The sequence below is a fragment of the Pan paniscus genome, chromosome 1 (assembly GCF_029289425.2).
Source record: "Pan paniscus chromosome 1, NHGRI_mPanPan1-v2.0_pri, whole genome shotgun sequence".
Lineage (NCBI taxonomy): Eukaryota > Metazoa > Chordata > Mammalia > Primates > Hominidae > Pan > Pan paniscus.
In genome coordinates, this window is record NC_073249.2 from 97518075 (window position 1) to 97535455 (window position 17381).

The 17381-nt window shown below is 35.6% G+C and overlaps 1 long non-coding RNA gene across 1 annotated transcript in view; it reads right to left on the bottom strand.

Annotated features, from left to right (window-relative positions):
• Positions 1-17381, bottom strand: part of LOC100979830 (uncharacterized) — a 101681-nt gene that overhangs the window by 31712 nt on the left and 52588 nt on the right. Inside the window, exon 10 of the long non-coding RNA XR_010110666.1 lies at positions 1241-1406. This is a non-coding gene — a long non-coding RNA (uncharacterized LOC100979830). The remainder of the gene's footprint in view (positions 1-1240; positions 1407-17381) is intronic.

Genomic DNA, 17381 nt, shown 5'->3' on the forward strand with positions numbered 1-17381 from the left:
CAGGGGCCAAGGGGTTGGGGGGAGAGGTGGAGGAGGAATGCTATGTCTTTATTGGTAGTTCCCACAATAGTCCTGAGATTCACTCTGCCTTAGACATCCCAGGTCACATGCTCACCCATCCCTGTCCACTAACATCCAAGCAACATCTTCACCCTCATAAGTCAAAGATAAACTCCTCCCCTCACCCTGACCACAAGGAGTAAGAATGGGCAATGGTTGGATTCTTAAATGAAAATCAGGGACTGTTGCCAGAAAAAAAAAAAAAAAAGTGGAATGTATACAATGGAGGAAAACAATAAATGTACTAGAGCAATTTTTGCTACTTTTTTTGTAGTATTTGTATTCAACATTCAATATTCTCCTGAAGCTACTCTTTTCCTAAAACAGATGAAAACCTTCTCCCCGATCTTCTAGAGATGATCACACTGAACCCTAAAGGACATTTAAAAACCTCCATAATCTCACAGAGAGGGACTCAATTTAAAAAAATTCTTGGAAAAGAAAAAGGAAAAGTTGTATGTTTCTTGCTCTTCTCTCTTGATGCAAACAAACACACATGCAAAAATTCAATTGCAATAAGTGTCTCATATTGAGTTTACCAATTCTGTAAGACTTCATAGTTATATAAAACTAATAATTACCATGTACTGAATACCTTGCTATCATGCTAGGCAAAGTGCCAGACCATTGACATATAATTCATTTAATATACTGAAGAACTATCAAAATGAAGTATTATTATCTTTACTCTATAGATGAGGAAACAGACCCAGAAAGGTTAAGAAATTTGCTCAAAGTCATAGAGCTGGCAACTGGAGGAGCCAGTAGTCAAAGGCAAGTCTGTGAGGTGTGTGAGATTGTGCTCTCAACACTACACCATGGATTTTGTGATCTTGGCTCTAATTAGGGGGCCAATATGGTGGACATGGTGTTATTTGAATTTAACCATTTTTCATATCTCATATGAAAAGTTCCTAGAATTAAAAATTTCATGAAGAAAACAAAAAATAGCTGAGGATTTCTAGATGCATACCGTGAAAAGAAATGCAAATATTAATAGTAATCATGTTCTATGAATTAGTTTAAGCATATACATGAAATGCTGTTAGAGTACACGTTGCAAGAGTAACTAACTGATGGCCTGATTAGAAAAATGATAGAATGAGGTAAAGAAAGAGGTAGATTCTGGGAAATATGGATTAAAATGATGAAACAAAAAATGAGAAAAAATCTACCTTACCTTCTCAAGTATTGCCATAGAAGAGCAGAAGTCATCCTGAGCAAAGCTAAAGGCAAAAAACCTAGGCTCCAGACTGATACACTGGCTTGATAATCCACACTGTGAGATGTCACCAAAAGTTGTCTGATCCAGCTGTGGGGACTTGGCTCCAAGTTGTCTGGATATCCTAAAATAATATAAATCCCTTGAAACAAGTGCTCTAAGAAATGGAGGAAGCCATACTTTAGGGAATGCTGATAAAATGAGTGGAAATGTTGGTGGTGTGAGTCCACCTCTACCTCAACAAGGTCACCACTGATGTGAGAATCCATGAGGTTAACAAAAACAAGCATCATTAGTCTCATAAATTTAACACTTGAAGGACTTTGGAGCCTTGGGTCTCAGTGATTCTTTGGAAATATGGTAGTTTAGGGTCTTTAATAATTTTTTTAACTTTTGTTATGAGCAGAAATTGTAAATAACATGTAAATACAACTCCAGAGTGGTTCTGATGTTCACCTTCTGAACTCATCTAGTTCTCAAACTACTAGATTATGCAACCCTTGTGCTCCTACAGCTAAACCACATATACTATTCTGAGCCCTCCCCTAACTACACCTGGGTAAGAGGAGTGTGGTGTAGTCTGGTGTTGTGCTATACCAATAGTCATGGAGATTATCAATCAAACATCTGCCTAATCTACAGGGTGTAGGTGGTGAATTATGAAGAATGAGTAACCAGGAGACTTACGATGAGAGAATAAAGTCTAAGTTGATAAAAAGTTAGTGCTGAGTAGATAGAGGGGTCTTCAGGAATTGGAAGCTTGGTGAGGGTCCCCATCATCCAGAATAAGTACTGGTCTTCAGCAGGAAGAATTTAAGAATAGAAGTTACCTAAAGCTCATGAATTAGTATCAGTTCAATTATGCTGGTAATCTGATTTTGATCTTTCTCAGTTATGATAAAAGTCTCTGCCTGGTCATGTTATAAACCTTCTTTGTTCTTTAGTCTTCCCTACTTACAAGATTAAAGTCCTGGCCTAAAATATGAGCCCTAAGGTCCTGCTACCTAGTGACATGATATTGTTGATACCAACTCCCCATTACCCACTGCCTACTGAAATCTCCTATTCCTGCCTTCTCCGTCATTGAGTTCTGTCCACCTGTCAGAGTCTACTTCATTGGGTTGCCCTCCCTAACCTGCCCAACACCAACTGCTTGCCAGGCCGCTAACCTATTCCCTCTTGTTCTTCACCTTCTCTCATAGTCCACCTCCAATGCATCACCAAGATCTGCCTCTAAAATGTATCTTCTCTTCAATCCCACTACCAATGCCTTAGTTTGAGATTTTACTATCTCTTCCTTCTTTTATATAAATTGCCTGTATCCAGCTCAATCCGCCATCCATACTTCCAGTAGTTACATTTACTGAATGAAAATCTGGTCCTGTCACTTTTCCACTTAAAAACCCTTCAGTTGCCACCCAATATAAATAATATATACATCACTTAGAGGCTTCCAAGGCTTCCAAGCCCTTTCCATATGACCTTTCAGGCCTGCCTCTCCCTGATCTTTCCCATACAATCCAATAAATGCTTTTATTGTTCTTTAATGTTCTTTAATGTCCTTTAATGTTCAGCTCAAATATTACCTCCCCTTGACCTCTCTAAAAGAAAACAGCTTGCTTCCTCAAGTAAAGCTATTTACTAATACCTAAGGTATTCCTAAAGGTATTTACAAATACCTTTATTATAACACATATCATACTGTTTATATGTATGCTTTCTTCATTAGATTATAAACTCTTGGAGGACAAGGAGCATGCCTTCTTCATTTACAGTTCTGTGACAAGCATGGTGACTGGGAAGTAGTCACTGGCAAGAAATGTTTCTTGAATGAATAAATGATCCCTAAATACTGTGACCTAACTCTTAGTCTGAATTTCCCTCAGTTACCTGCAGAAATTTTCCCTCTGGAATATATTCTTGTCTATCTATCTGTCTACCTGTCTGTCTGCCTGTCTATCTATTCTATCTATCTATAATCTCCCTATATACAAAGGAAACAGGTGAGAAAGGAGAGTAGAAGCTTATTTCAAGTTCCAGTCCCTCCTGATCTACATTCTCCTGTAATTATTAGCCTATGTTACCATGTCTGAACAGAAAATATTGGTGACGCCCTTGATCATGAATAGCTATCATGTCTCTGTTCTGGCTTGCTCCTGGATTTTTTTTTCCAGTTTCATGATGCTGCATCACTCTGTCACCAGTCCTCACTGTTCGTTTCTATGGAACATGAAATGGTGAATGGTCCATCCTTTACTGCTGATACTAGTCATTGCTGAAACAGCCACCCTAAAGATCTCACAGTCTCTCTGTTTATAAACATTTAAGAGTCAAGTCATGAAGGCTTTCTCCCTTAACTACATGGGATGATCAGTTGTTTTATCTGTTATTTTTTCTGTTATTACTTTTGTCCTTAATTGTTAGAGAAAACTTTCATATAACACAGTTACTACATAAATGTCCCCTCCCTTCACATCTTAGAATGCCTCTGGCCATCTCTGTAGTTGTACTTGAGAGGTTTAATAAAGTACCATAAGTTTGGGAAAATTAGCTTTATTGATATAAGCACTTCCTGGAGAATATTTCTTCACTATACAAAAAGCTCATATTTGATCATTGTTTTCTCTATATCTGTCTATCTCTCTCACATACGTTCTGAGTGTCTGTGTGTGTGTGTGTCCCCAGTGACTTCTGCATCTGTAGTAGCTGGAATAACATGTGTGTCACATGTACCCCCACCACACACACACACACACACACACACCTCTGCCACGGGCTTCGTTCAATTCTATTCTCAATTTCCAACCTTGTCAACCATCTTGATTTCCTCTTCTCCAAACCTCAAAGAAACTGTTAATGAGTACCCGAGAATGAAAATGTTGGGCATATGGAAAAACTGAAAGACAATCCATATTGCCATAAAGTGGCCTGCTTTTATCTGGAAAAGCCTTATTATCACTCACACTCATTCCTTCTACATCCTTTACCTCCTTCTCTTTGTCTTTCTGTCTCTCTCTCATTCTGTCTCTATCACACACACACACACAACACACACAGAGAGAGAGAGGGAGAGGGAGAGAGAGAGAGAGAGAGAGAGACTGGCTATAAAGAAAGCAGCATCTGAGGGCATCAATGGTAATTCGAACATTTTGTTTGCTTGGGATCAAGATTCCTTTCCATCACCATTGTCCTGGCAAATATAAGCTGCAAGTGGAAGTGTTTTAGCCAGATACTGCTTCACCACTCTATGGCTAACTAAGCAGGAATATCAGCTTCAACTATGCCATGGAATTCAAGAGAATATTCAACCTGGAAAAATTCTAACCCCAAACAGCACCTCCCAAAAGATGACTACAGCTCCTGCAGGAAATCATTTAACCACAAATTCCAACTCCCCTTCACTCCTACAGCCTCAGTCACACATCTCAAAGGGCTGATCCTTGAATCGTGACAACCTGACCCACATCAGCAGCCCAGAGGCCAGATGGCAACACAATGCCTTTCCAGCCTACTGGGTAGGAAAAGGGAGGGACAACCAATTGAATGATTATAATTGAAATCCTGTAATTTATTATTTGTCAATAACTCCTGCCTTGGGGGAGTTCTCTTCACTCCTTAGCAAATGCTGGCAGCCGCAATATGTGACCACAGACACCTAAAACACCACTGAAAGCATTTCATTATGTGGCAACAATGATATGGAGAATAAGATCTCTCTGGAGATAAGAAGACATGCCACATCTCAGAGTTCACTATTCAACAGCAAAGAATTTGAATAGGGGGAAAAATTCCTTAGACTTAGGGGGGAAAATTCCTGTGAGATTCTGAGGGTAAAAAGCTAGCATGCAAGTGGGATCAGCCAGACTGGCAGGAAGTGGGGCATGAAAACCCAAGAACTATCCTCCTGTTTGCAGTATAATGTTACCCCTGCAGTTATTAAACTGCACAGATCAAATAACTATCTGAACTGAGCTGAGCTGAGTCAAGCAAAGAAATGTACTTCAATCATAGAATAGTAGCTGTCAGGTTGAAAAGGGCATCTATCAGACATCTACCCAATGTTCCTCTACCTAACTCCCATCCTAATTATCCCTGTCTCATGTTCATCTCCCTGTAATTGATGCAACCTGATGCAACATAAAGAGGATTTGGAGTGAAAAGCCCTGAGTTGGAGGCCTGGGCCTTGATTTTTTAATTTACTAGCCATACAACATTGGTCCTTCTAGTCTTCAGCTACAATGTGAGCAGATTAAACTAGTTGATGCCAAGATTCCATCCAGTTCAAAATTCTCTAGGCAATAATAGGGAACTCACTATCTCCAAAAATAATTATTTGCATGTTTGGACAATTCTATTAAAAAGTCGTTACTTACATAAAGCCAAAACATGGTTTCTTATAGTTTCTACATATTTATCTGAGTTCTACCTGCCTTGAGATTATATAGTCCAAGTATAATCCCTCTAACAGCCACTCATATAGCCAAAGACAGATATTGCATCTCCCATCCATCTATCCATCCATCCATCCATCCATCCATCCCACTGAGTTCTGTTTGCCACTCATCTAGACAATCATTCTATCTACTTTACTCAGAACACATACCAATTTGTCCATATCCTTACTGAAAAATGGTCATCAGAACTGAACAAAGAGCTACAGAAATAGTTTGATAAATGCTGAGCCAAGTACATCACCACCTATTTTGTTCCAGCTAATGTGTTTATTTTAATGCAGCCTAATATCACATTATCTTTTTGGCTATGGCATCACTCTGCCACTGCCACAATATTGCTTCTTTTACTCATGTCTTCTACCCTATCCTTGTAAAGTGTAATTTGGAACTGGAGTCAGAATTTTACTTTTTCAATAATATTCATTTATCAGATTTGAGCCATTGGTGCAACATGATAAAATCTTCTTGAATCCTCAGTCTATCCTAAAAATATTTGCCATCTATCCAAATTTTCACCTAAGTTATTGATAAAATACAATGAGCACAACATGGTCAGGAAAAAAGTCCTAGAGCAGACCACTAAACAATACCCTCCATATTGACATAATTCTGCAAGATTTGGGGTCTTCTGGCCCCAAAGAAGGTCATATCCAAGATTGCCTCATTCTTGACACTCTCTCAACGCTACCTTCTTCACTCACTCATAGTCCATGGTCTAGTCTTTCTGCTGATCCTGCAATGATTTCCACAGTTAAGTTCACCCAGACATAGGTACTTTGAGAGAAATCACTGTTTAAAACATTAAAAATATAAATAAGGTTAACAAAAAAAGGATAAAAGTTCACACCCAGAACAATATGCCATGGTGGAAATAATGTGGGAGTTGGAGTCTGAATAACCTCAGATTGAATCCTAGTTCTGTAACATACTTGCTTGGTGACCTTGGGTGCCTTATCAGTATCAGTTCCCTCATCTCTAAAATAGAGGAATAATAATGACCTCAAAGGGTTGTCCTGATGATTAAAATTAATACACGCAAAATCTTAGCACATTCCTAGCACATAATGGGTATACAATATAGATTACTATCATTATTACATCATGGTAGAGACAAAAATGCAATAACTACTGGCATAAAAAAATTAAACCCAAGAAGAAAAAAGGAGAAAATGAATATCTGTGTTCTACAGATGTTAACCAATACTCCACAAAAGAAAGAATCAATGGTCTAATAAGGTTAAGAACGAGGACATTAAACACAGTTTTAAAAACTTGGGCATATTTTTATCTCTTTGACTCTGAACAAGATTGGCACACACTTGCATCTCTTATTTGATCATGTCCCAGGCATTGCTGTAGGGCCCAAGGACACAAAGGATGACTCAGACCCAGTCAATGCTAGGGTGAGAAGAAACACAGGATTCAAGGCACCAGGGGGCAGGGGGCACACATATAAATAAGTAATTAATATAAAATATCACCAGTGCTATTGAGAGGTAAATACAGAGTATGTGAGGGAACACTGATAAATCTGGAGATGTCAGGTAAGGCTTTATGCAGGAGGTGGTAATTTTGAAGAATCTTAAAAGATAAAGAGAAGTTAAGGATGAGGGTCTCTCAAGTCAAGGTAGTGGAGGATAGCACGCAAAGATTTTGAACAGTAGTGGACCAATATGGGCTCGTCCAAGAAATATTGCTCATTCTAGAGTGACTTTTCCATGAGATACAGGTAATAAGAGGGACAATTGAAAAGATACAGATTCATGCCTATTGTAAAGGGGCTTGTACGTCAGGTAAAAAAGTCTGAAATTCTGCAGGCAAGAAGAAACCAGCACAGCGAATGACATAAGATGGTAAGCCAGCTTAATAGTAGAAAGAGAGGCTAGTTACGACACTTTTTTTTCTTTACCAATACCCAATTGAAAGATGGTCAGGTCCAGAACTAAAATTATAGCACTGGAGGTAGAGAATAGGCCTACATAACAAAATCTAAGCCTGAGTATAATTGATATGATGTGACATGAGCATGAGGGGTTAAGGAAAAGGAGAAATGAAAATGACTTTGTCTAGCTTGAGACACCCAGTGTGTGGGGGCATCATTACCAATATATGGGCTTCTGGAGGATAGTATTTTGGTAGGAGGCACAATGTAAGTTCAGTTTTCAACACTATGGATTGAGATAACCATGGGACATCCATATGGAGATGCAATCTGCTCAACGTAACAGTATGTATATCATAAGACAGACCAGGGATAGGAGTCCCCTGTATATTTATGGCAATAAAAGAAAATTCATGGTTTAAGAAGGAAGAGTATGTGGAACATGTCTCTGATGCCACGATGTAATAACCTTGAAAACAAAGTAAAATTACACTAATGAGTCTTGCCTAATAAACTCATGCTCCTAGTGATCACCACTTCTAGTTCAATTGTTCACATTCTTGCTCTGCTTTGAAAAATTAAAATTAAATTTGCCTATCCTCTACTGACCATAATTTCTAGAAGATGGCATTCATCTCATGGCAAGTTCTTTCAGTACCCAAAGATGGAATTCATAGATTAAAAAAGAACATATATGTAGATGCTTGTGATGTTTTCCTATCATAAATTGAATTTCAAGTTCTTATAAACGTATTAATATGTCCTACTCTTCTAGAGACAAGGATCAGGAAGTGTATTTATCAATAGATATTTACCAAGCACCTGTCAAGCCAAAGTGGGGTTACAGAAAAGTAGGTATGGGCCCCGCACACAAACAACCTGTATTAGCCAAAGGGACCCTTCCATAAAATTTCCAATATGTAAACCCACATTTGGAACTTGCTAAAACAAGTACAGATGAATACGTGAGGAAGCTGGGAAGTAAACACAGGTTGCTGGAGAAATAGAGGTGGAGATATGGGTGGATCTAGGTTTGGTTAGGAATGAATCAGACCATCCCACAGAGGGTGGCTCCTCCCTGCATGTGGCCTGCTATAAAAGGGCCATTATCTCAGCCTTCAGTACCCAGCAGGCTCCTTCAGGCTACGTTCTATTTGCTCTTTTGGTGAACAAGGTAAGAAGGAATACATTTAATTTTGCCTACTTACTATTAACCAAGGTGGAAATCTGAATGTATGTGTACTGTAAGGCAAAAGGTTCTGGAAGTTTAGGGTTTTTCTCTTTCTTTTTAGTGGCACTGTCACTAAAAGGTTTATTTCTATATAGAAGGAAAATGAGGGCATAAATTTGCTTTCCATGGAGCTACTCAATACTCTGTATTGTTAGATTGTCCATTTATTCATTTACTTAACAAATATGTATTAACTACCTTCTACTTGGTCTTGGCTCTATCTAGGCAGCAGTGAACTATATAAACTCCTAGCAGCTTACCTTTAATAGGGGGAAACATTTAGTAAACAACAATAAACAAATAAGATAATTTTAAATAGTGATAAGAACAATGAAGAAAATAAAAGAGTGATGTAGTAGAGCAGGGGTGTCCCATCTTTTGGCTTCCCTCGGTCACAATGGAAGAAGAATTGTCTTGGGCCACACATAAAACACACTGACACTAATAATAGCTGATAAGCTTTAAAAAAAACTCATAATGTTTTAAGAAAGTTTACAAATTTGTGTTGGGCCACATTCAAAGCTGTCCTGGGCCACAGATTGGACAAGCTTGTAGTAAAGTGATGGGAGGGAGGAGGAAAGTGCTTTAAATTAGATGGCCAGGGGAAGACCTCTCTAGGGAATTATCTTTGAGTTGAGATCTTAAACACAAAAGAAACTAGCCAAGGCAAAGGGCAAGATTCTAAGCAAGAGTAAACTTGTCCCAAAGAGCAAAAAGAAGCTAGTGTGCCTTAGAGCATACATAATTAAAAAGAGGACCAGTGGTATATGGTGATGTCAGAGAGCTAGACAGCGTAGCTCATGTAAAGAGGGGCACAGTAGAATTAAAACAGTACATGTTAGCTTTTAGCATGTACTTAAAGGGGTATTAAGCAGGAGGCGTAAGATAATCTATGTTTTTAAAAGACCACTCTGGGCTGCTACGTGGAAAACAGGAATATAGGAAGGCAAGAGCAGGAGCAGGGAGAGACTGCATTCTTTTATGTGAAAGATGATGGAAATAATAGAAATAACGAGAAATAACTGTTTGCTCATACCAAAATCTAGAAGTTATCCATGATTCCTGTTTTCTCGTCACACTGATTCATCACCACATCCAGTCAACTCTGCCTACAAACCTGCCAAATCTATCCATTTATCCCCCTCTCTGCCATTATCATCCTAGTCCAGTCTACCTTCATGTCCCAACACTGACTATTATGTTATCTGAAAATATAACAATTTATTCATCCATTTGTCTATGGGTAGATATTTGGGTCTCTTCCATTTTTGGGGGTATTATAAATAATAGGGCTATGCATTTTTTTGTGTACTACTTTTGGTTACACATATGTACATATTTCAGTTGGGAATATTCCTAAGAGTAAATCGCTAGGACTTAGATACTGTCAAACAATTTTCCAAAGTGCTTCTGTCAGTTTATGTGCCTCCAGCAGTACATTAAAAAAAAAAATCTCAATTCTCCACATTCTCACCAATATTTGGTATTGTCAAGGATTTTTTCCTTTCTTATCTTTTTAGTCACTTTGGTGGGTGTATTGAGGTCTCACACGTTATTTCAATTTGCATTTCCCTAGTGCATAACAAGGTTGAGAAGTTTTGATATGTTTATTGGCCATTTGGATATCCTTTTCTGTAACGTTCCTAAGGTATTCATTTTTCCATTGAGTTAACTGTATTTTTTATTGATTTATAGAAGCTATTTTTATATTCAGGACAGATTCCTTTATTGGTTAAATGTGTTTTGTATATCCTCCCACTGTGTGGCTTGTACTTCTCTCTTCTAATGCTATCTTTAAAAGAATAAACATTCCTACTTTTAATGCAGTACAATTTATCAGTCTTTTTCTTATTAATTAGTACTTTTTGAATTTTATTTAAGTATTTCCCCACCCCGAGGTCCTGAAGATATTCTCCAATGTTATCTTCGTTTATCTCTTACATGTAAAATCAACCTGGAAACTATTTTTTTTCCATTTGAAAATTCAATTAACCCAGCACCATTTATTCAAGACTATTCTTTCTCTACTGACCTACACTACCATCTTTGCCATTAACCAAATGTCCAGAGTGATATAAGACTGACTTTATACTATTATCTTTTATCATTCCATTTGTTTAGCCTTGCACCATGCCATATTGTCTTCCTTTATAACACACCTTGCTATCTGGTATGTCTTCCAACTTAGTCTTCTTCAAGATGGTCTTACCTAATCTTGGCCCTCTACATTTTCATATAAATTTTAGAAATCACCTTATTAATCTTTATTTTTTAAAAAAACTTCAGATATTCAGAATGGGATTTCATTGCATCTATAAATGAATTTAAGGAGATTTGATATCTTAATGCTATTGAGACTTTCAGTTCATAAACAAGCTATATATTGTCCATTTATTTAAATCTTTATCTCAATATTTATAATTTTCTGAGTATAGCTCTTTCATGTTTTCTTAGATTTATTCCTAAAAATTTCCTCTTTTTTTATGCTTTTATGAATAGCCTCCTTTCCTATTTCATTTTCTCAGCACTTATAATCTCAACTTTTATAATATTCTGAGTACAGCCATTTCATATCTTTAGATTTATTCCTAAAATTTTTCTGATTTTTTTATGCTTTTGTAAATAGCATCTTTTCTTATTTCATTTTCTAAGTGTTTATTGCTGTTATATAGAAATACAATTGATTTTTGTATACTTATAACCAGAAGCATGTTTAGTTTATTTATTCTAATAGTTTAGCTATACATTCTTTTGGATTTTCCACATACAAAAGTTATATCATTCTGTGAGTAATAACAGTTTTATTACTTCTTTTCCAATTACTCTGCTTTTAATTCCTTTTCCTAACGTATTGCTCTAGCTAGGACTTTTAGTACAATGTTAAATAGGATGATACTATACATAGTATATATCAATAGGATGATGCAGGCATACTAGTCTCATTCCCAAACTTGGAGATGAAAGCTTTCATTTCACCATTAAATATAATTTTTGCTATGACATTTTTCAAAGACATAATCAATCTTTTATTTATTAATCAGAATTAATATTGGATTTTATCAATTTTTCATCTATTGAGAGGTTCATATAATTTTCCCCATTATTCTATTTCAGTACTTAATTGGTTGGTTTTCAAATGTTAATCCAAAAATGAATTTTGGAATAAAATGTAGTTAGGAATAACATATATTCTTTTTATATACCACTGAATTCAGTCTGCTATTATATTCTTTCAGAGTTTTGCATCTATATGAAAGGAATTGTCCTGAAAATTTTGATTCTTATATCATTGTCAGGTTATGGTACTGAGGCCAGTTTTGATTAATAAAATGGGTGTTTCCTGTTTTTCATTTCTCTGAAATAATCTATGTGATGTTATAGTTATTTCTTTCTTTCACATTGAATAGAATTCAGTAAAGCCATCTGACCTGCAGTTTCTCCCCCACTGGAAATGAATGGATTTAAGATTCAATTTCTTTAATAAACATAGGACTATTTAGGTTTTCTATTTATTGTTGGTTCAGTTTTGGTAACAAGTGTTTTTCTAGAAACATTTCTTCTATGTCATCTAAATTTTCAAATTAACTGGTATAATGTTTTTTATAATATGCTCTTGTCATCTTTCTAATGTCTAAAACCTCAATAGCAATGTCCCCTTTTACTTTCCTGATATTGGTACTTACTCTTCTTTCCTTGATTAATCTTGCAGGGGTTATCAGTTTTATTAGATTTTTCAAAGGCTGAATCTTGGCACTGTTGATTCTCTAAATTTTCTTTCTCTTTTATTAATTTTAGTTATCTTTATTATTTCCTTCATTATACTTTCTTAGGGCTTAATTTGTTCTTTTTAAAACTTCTTGAAATACATGCTTAGGTAATTAATTTTTCAGTCTTTCATATACATATATATACACACAACTGTATGCTGCTTATAAGATTCACCCATAAAAAATGATAACAGTGATTGAAAATGAAAGGATGGGAAAAAGAGATATCATTCATATATATATGTATGTGTTTATATATGTATATATGTGAGTGTATATATGTATATATGTGTGTGTGTGTATATATATATAGGCTATAAATATCTATTAGGCATGGAATTAATGTATTCCACAAGTTATGCTATTTCATATTTTTCTCATTTTCATTTAGTTCAAAATATTTTCTAATTTTGCATTGTAATTTATTCAATGACCCATTGATTATTTAGAAGTCATTAATTTTCAAACACTTAAAGATTTTTCTAGTTATCTTCCTATTATTTAATGCTTGCTTCATTCCACTGTGTTACAGAACAAACTCTATGATTTCAACCCTTTAAAATTTATTGAAACTTGCTTTATGGCCCAGTATATGGTCAATTTCAAAAGAATGGGTATTCTGCAGTTGTTAGGTGTAGCGTTCAATGTATGTTGATGTTTTATTAATAATTTTGTAGAAATATTCTATATTCTTACATATTTTTTACTTGTTCTATCAGTTGCTGAGAGAGGTGTATTTAAATACCCCACTATGATTGTAGATTGCCTGGTCCTCCTTATACTTCTGTCGATTTTTATTTATGTATTTTGAGGCTTCCTGGAGAATTGATCTTTTATTATTATAAAATTTCCTTCTAGCAATATTTTTTGCCTTAAAGTCTGCTTGACAGATATGAATATAATAATAACAGCTTTCTTTTAGTGTTTGAATGGTATCTCTTTCTTCCACCCTTTCATTTACAATCATTTTAATCACATTGTATGTGTGTCTCTTATAAGCAGCATACAGTTGGTTTTTTTTAATCCAGTCTGACAGCCTTGTCCCTTAATTAGCGTATTTACTCTATTTATATTCAGAGTTATTATGGAACTATTTGGTTTACATCTCTACAATATTACTACTTGGTTTCTACTATCTCACCTGTTCTGTATTTCTTTTTCTATTCTTGACTTTTTTGGATTAAGTTAATATTTACCAGTTAATTATCTTTATACAAAAGCTTATTAATTATACACTTTTATTATTATCTGCATCCTTGCCCTAAAAATTATAGCATGCATCCTTGATTTGTTAGGGTATATTATTAAGAAAAAAATACTTTAACCCCTACCCAAATAATACAAGTATCCTACAATACTTAACTCCATTTTCTCACTGCCTTATCTGGGATTGTTATGTATTTTAATTCTATTTATCTTAAATCCTGAAAGATTACTATTATTATTTTATGCAATCAATATCTAGCTATATTTTTCCACACATATGCTCTTTCCATTGTTCTTATTCTTTCTTGCTCCTCTGTGCTTCCAACTAGAATTATCCTTTAATATTTCCTTTACAGTAGGTCTCTGGTGATTAGCTCTGTTTTTCTTTGCTTGAAAATATCTTTACATGTTTTCTTTTTGGTGGATATTTTCACTGTTAACATATAACTTATTTTGCTTCAGAAAGATGAATATAACATTTCATCGTCTTTTAGCTTCCATTGTTTCTTTTGAAAAGACAAGTATCAATCTTATTGTTGCTCCTTTGAAGGTAATACAAGTGTTTCTCTGTCTGCTCTTAGGATTTCCTCATTGCCTCAAATGTTCAGCAGTTTTATTATTATATGTCTTGCTTTGGTTTTCTCTTATATCTCCTGCTTGGAGTTTATAATATCCTTTTGAACCTGTACCTTGATATCTTTCATCAGTTTTAGAAAATTTTGTCTTTTAATTCCCAAAATACTATATTTCCCTCTAAATCTGAATGTAAGCCCCAATAAATTGTCACAATCTTGATAGCTCTGTGATACCTTCAAACACACACACACACACACACACACACATTTTCTAGTTGTATTCAGAGTTAGTCTGAAACTAATAAACAATTGCACAAAGCAATCTTTAAAAATCAAACCATATTAGATCACTCTCTTACCAAAAAATATCATCTAGTCTCATCACACCTAAAATAAAATGCACAAATGTCACCTTATTTAGAAGATCATCATTATCTGACCCGTCTGTATCTCTGACTTTATGTTGTATTACTCCTGCTTTGTCCACAATTTTCTAACTGAGTTGGTCTTTTTCTATATCTCTAACATGACAAGCTGATTTTCATCTTGGAATCTTTGCACTGTTCCTTGTGCTAAAATTCTCTAATTAACAAGGCTACTTCCTTCTTATTTTTCCATTTTAAGTTCAAATGTCCCCTCTACCACAAAACCTCCTTTCCTTAAAGTACCCCCAAATATTCTGTATAATAGCACTCTTATTTTAGTTATGTACATATCACTTATCAATATCTAATTGTTGAATTAATTTATTGTTTGTTTATTGTCTTCACAAAAGTAGGCAGGCACCTCATCTATCTTGTTCACTACTATATCTCCAAAGCATGAAACAGTGCCTAACCCTTTAGTAGCTGTTCAATACTTGTTAAATAAATGAAGGAATGAATGAATGAATGTAAGCTCTGAGAAAAGGTTATGCCTAGAGGTATCAATTTTGAAGTCATCAGATAGATGGTATCTGAAGTCATGTGATCCAATGACATTGCCTCAGAAAGGTGTGTAGATTTTTTTAAAAAAGAAGGTCTAAGACACAGCCACAGATATTTCCAACCTTTTGAGATTGAGTAGAAGAGAGGTTAGTAAAGAATACTGAGAGACAACAGCATTCAATGGGTAAGAGGAATATCAGAAGAATATGGTGTCATGAGATCCAAGAAAAAAAGACTCCATTAAGAAAGGAATGGTTAATTCTATTTCACATACCAAGAGATTAAGTAAGATGATGATGATGAGGTAATGATGGAGAAATGACACTGTATTCAACAACTTGGAGATCACAGATGATTTGACACAAAGCAGTTTCAGTAGAGTTTGGTGATAGAAAATTGAGAGAAGCAGGTTAAAAAGAAAGTGGGTGGTAAACATTTTAAGAGAGAAAGCAGAGAAAACTTCTCCAAGACTCCTGTGAAATGAAGCAGTTAATTAGGCTAGTAAGATGTTAGGAGAAATGTTGGGGGAGGGTGGAATAATGGTTCGAGGGAAGGGTTTTAAGATGGAAGATACTCCAGCATGTTTCTGTGGTGATAAAAATAAACTACTAGAGAAGGAAACAGAGTGAAGTAGGGAAAACTGACTAATTTTAGGGATATTTTGAAAGTAGGATCAATAAAACATGTTGATGGAATAGATATTGGATGTAAGAAAAGGAGAATCAGAACTAATTTTCAGGTTTACGACTTGAGCCATCAGGAAGACAGGAATAACTGATGAGGATAACGGGTGTGCGACATTTTTAGGGTAAAGCAGTTGAAAATCAAGACTTCTGTTTTGAACATAATAGATTTAAGATCTCTACAAGACTCAAGTAGAAATATTGGATAGGCATTTAGACATACACATCTCAAGTTTAGGGGACAGTCAGTGACTGGGGGTATAAACTTGTGAGTTGTCAACTTATTTAAAAAGTTATATAGAACTAGATGAGATGACCCGAGGGAGTATAATAAAGAAAAGAAGCTAAGGAGTGAATCATAGGGCATAGCAACATTAGGAGCTGAACGAGGAGGCTAAGAAAAAAGTGGGCATTGAGGTTGGAGGAGAAACTTGAGAGTGCCAGGTCTCTGAAGAAGGATGAAGCCAGTTGCATCAAATGCTGCTGATATGTCAAGTAATATGTAAAATAAAAATGGATATGTGGATTTGGAAATATGAAGGATATTTTTTACTTGGTGAGAGTTTTAATACATTTTTTAGAAAGAAAAATACCTTGAGTAAAGGAAAACAAGAATGAGGAAGTAAAGACAGAATGTATAGGCATATCTTTTGAGGAATTTTGCTATAAAAGGGAATAGATAAATCAGATGGTACCTAAAGGCAGATGTGAGATTGAGGGTGGGGTGGAGATGGGAAGGTAAGTGTTAGATAGATATTTCAGCATGAATATATATTGAAGGGAATGATCCAGTAGACAAAGAAGAATTAATGATGCACATGAGAAAGTAGGCAACTGCAAAAGCAAAGTGTTTGGGTAGGCAAGAGAGAGTGGGGCTCAGTGCCAAAGTAAAGGACAGGAGGAGCACAGACTGTTTATTACCCTAAATAAAGTGAAGGCAAGGTATATGGATAGAAATGTAGTAGGTTGGGAGATCAGATATTAGGAGAATGAGGAAACTCTTTTCCAATGGCTTCCAAGTTCTCAGGAATCAAAATCAAGGACATCAGAGATAAAGGAAAGAAGTTGTTGAAGCTTTGGCCAGTGGGTATAAGAAAAAGTAGGACAAGTGGATGTATCCAAGGAGCATTTGGGGAGATTAAACATAATGTCTAACCAAGGTAAAAAGGGAAGTGAGTACATAAAGCAGTAAATAGAGAGGTTAAAGAATTATTGACATCAGCGTACAAGAGAAGGTCAAAGAGTGAGATCCTTCAGAAAGAGATTTTGCATATGTTGCAAGTAACGATAAGTTCAGAGAATACAATATCATCATAAATAAGACTGGCTGAAAATAATCATAAACTTTAAAATGCATTTGTAAGAAGCATATACC